This window comes from Arachis ipaensis, chromosome B10 (genome assembly GCF_000816755.2).
Source record: "Arachis ipaensis cultivar K30076 chromosome B10, Araip1.1, whole genome shotgun sequence".
NCBI lineage: Eukaryota > Viridiplantae > Streptophyta > Magnoliopsida > Fabales > Fabaceae > Arachis > Arachis ipaensis.
In genome coordinates, this window is record NC_029794.2 from 23,647,890 (window position 1) to 23,651,618 (window position 3,729).

The window sequence follows — 3,729 nt, forward strand, 5'->3', positions numbered from 1 at the left end:
GGATAAAATTAATATTTAATTAAAATATTAAGAATTAAAATAATATTTCACTCCACATTAAAAATATAATCATCTAATTTGAGAAACGTTATTTTTTTATTTCAGAATGTTTTTGGTTTGAAAGACTGATATAATGATTTTGTATTATGAATAGCCTTTGAGAAATAATGTATAAAGTTAGAAATTATTAGCTAGGACTGAGAATGTTATATATATAATTGGGAATAAACATAGAGCAATAAACAAAAACATAGAACAATAAAAAATTCACTGATATATAAGATGTATAGAAGCAAGTATTTTAGGTTACAGATTTTTTTAGAGCTGAAGTTGGGAATAGTCCTTTTTGGGATTGGTGAAGTATTTTAGACTAACTCCAATGGATGAGTTTCAATCTAATTTTTTTGACAAATTCCAGTTAAAGCAACAAAGTGAGTTTCTTCACATAATTCAAAGGAGAAGAGTTCTCTTGGCAGTCAATGGTAATTTGCCATTATCTTTAAAATAAATAATTATATTAAATTATATTTAAATAATAATTAAATCATAATTAATTTAATAATAATTATAATAATTAATTAGATTAAATAATTAAATTTTTATTTAATTAATAATTTATATTAATTATTTTGTCATAATTAATATTGAATATTATTTATATTATTATATTAAATTAGCCGTTGCAAAACTAGCCGTTACAAAATTAGCTATTGAAAACTAGCCGTTATTATGTTACCGTTATTATTAATAAATTAATATTTTGTTACTCTGTATATATCACTTAGATACACTTCTATTCTCACACTTTCTACTACTCTTTTTCATCTTCTTCCAGATTTACGAAATCAAAGTTATGCTAATATTATTTTTTGTTCGAAAAAATGGATCCAAACCAACTTAACTCTTTCTTCAATTACTTACAAAACTTTTCTCAAATTCCAACTACCCAACAATTTCAAACCTCAAACTCTCAAGTTCTAAATCAAAACTTCACACTACCGAATACATTTCAAAATCCAAATCCACAAAATCTTTATAATTTCACAAATTAGTGTAATCCCGAATTATATATTGTGTATTATTGTTATATATGAATTTATTTAATATTAATATCTTTCAATAGTGAATTATTTTTAAATTTATAAATTTAAATTACATAATTAAAAAAATTAATTACATTAATTTCAAGTATTTTAATTAATTAATTAAGTGAGACCACAACAGAGACTAAAGTTAGTTCCCCTTGATGGAGAAGAGAGAGATGCTTTGAGTTCCTATTTACTGTTTAGGACGCAAAAACTGATGCGGAGTTACTTTTTATGACAGGTGGGCCATAAATAGAAATTGGGATGAGTTCCTGCTGGAGATGGTCTTAGAAGGAAGAAAAGTACTGGAAAAAGGCATACTATAGAAAATCGGAAGGAGAACTTCTGTCAGAATACGAGAAGATTTTTGGGTCACCAAATTTACAACAATAACCCCTATCTTGAACCCTAACTCAACAGACCTTTCTCTACAGGCATCAGACGATTTAATTCTCCCAAATAAACAGTAAAACCACAATAAAATAGTAAATTTTTTTAGTGCAGAAGTATCAGAAGCTATCATCAACACTACTATTAATGATGGAGAAGATAAAATTACCTGAATGAAGGAGAGGACTGGCAGTTACTCAGTTGCAACCGGCTACCAGATGGCATTCCAGTTTAACCACCCACCAGTCGAATACCTCCTTGAATGCTTTCAACATAAACAGATGTGGTCAAATATATGAAAATTGAAATGCCAACCAAAAATAAAAAACTTTATTTGGAAGGTGCTACATGAAGGCATACCTGTTAAACAGAAACTCCATGAACAAATTTCGAGTGTTAACCCACTCTGCCCCAGATGCAACTTGGCAGAGAAAACAGTCGTTCATTGAATCTGGACATGTACAGATTCAGTAAAAATTTGGGAGACTTTTGGAATTACTGTGCAACCTTGCGAAAAAGAAGCATGAAAATGGTGATCAACAATCCAGAACGAAATTGGTCAAGTAAGGCAATCAGAAGGAAGGAGAGAATTAGTTGCGAATTTGTGCTGACAACTGTGAAAAGCTAGGAACGAGTTAGTATTTAAATAGAAACGCAGATCTCCATTACTATGCTTGGAAGAAGCTCAAAGAGCGGTGAGAGAAAGAAAGCGTACAAGATGACAATTTTCTCTTTTTCTATTACAATTCTGTTCGAAGGATAGGTTTTATTTTGTTGGATATTTTCCTTTTATCTAATCTGTGTAAGTTAGTCCAATTGGACTCAAATGCAATAAATCTCTACTGTCTTAGAAAAAAAAATGTAAACATAGTAGAATAAATATCAAGGATAAAGTATCTACAAAATTCAGATATAATCAATTAATAAAATTAGGGATGGCAAAGCAGGTCGATCCGTCCCATCCCATCTTGGCCCGTACCATAAATGGAGCAGGTCGGCCCAATCTGCCAATTAAGGTGGGTTTAAAATGCTAGCCTGCCTCGCTTTATGACAGATTGGTGAGTCGGTGGGCTAGCTTGTTGGACTCTTTTTTACCCGGCGGGTTGACCCCCGCTCCACCAAAACTTGCAAATTTGGCGGTACAAGGCTTGACGAATTTTTTTAATTTGACAAATTTTAAATTTTAGCTCGACCTGCTATTTTTAGTGGGCTTGACGTATCAGACCGACGAATTCGACCCATTTTACCACCCTTAAATAAAATGATGGGAATAGAAAGATAACCCTTGCAAGATTATCCTAATTTGAGTGAACCTTGCTTCTATCCAAAACCAAAAAAACCACTTTATAAGTACAAGTTGGATACTTAGATATCTAGCTTTTTCAACCAAATAATCTCTACTAACCTTTGTTATCTGAATAGTCGAAGAAATGAGATTGAGAATGAATCATTCACCCAAAAGAAAACATAACAGCATAAAAAATAGTTTTTTCTAAAGATCTTTTTTCTTCTTGATCATTAATTTTTTTTTTCTATGTAATGGATTTGCTAAGAAAATGGGGAAAAAAATATAATCACTAAAAAATTTTAATAAATGATTTTTAGGGGAGAGAAAGATGTTCTAAGGCCAATTTTCTAGTTACATCTGTTTTTTAATATAATTATGCTATATATGCACTATATATGAATTAGTATTCATTAAAATTTTTTATTATTTTGCTGAAAAAAAAATTGATTCGACTATTATAAATTTAATTATTATATTATGACAAATTTGATTCTTTTAACTAATTATTTTATTGGATTAATATGTAAATATATATAATCAATAATTTAAGGGCTAATTTTTTTGTATTAATAGATAATTTTGTTTTAAGTACTTTATTAGAAAGACTTGCACCAAATCACCAATGAAGACAAGAAATACGTCAAAATGGGTCAACGGTTTTCTACTTCTACTTACATTAAGCATCTCTTGTGCCGGTTCCTGGAATGTCGGAACTTCCACGTTTTTATAGGTTCCTATTCACTATTCTACTCTCCCCAGTGATTCACCCGACATTACTCTTGAATTTAGATAATCATGATACTTAAACATCATTGTAGCTAATTTTACATTTTTTGTCATTATCAATTTATCATCATTGTAATCCCTTCTTTTTTTTCTAGTGTGTTCTATAATCCAAAGCTAGTTCTTTTTGTTATTGAAGTTTCCCTTCCCGGCATACCATTAGCAAAAACCATGCACAAGATG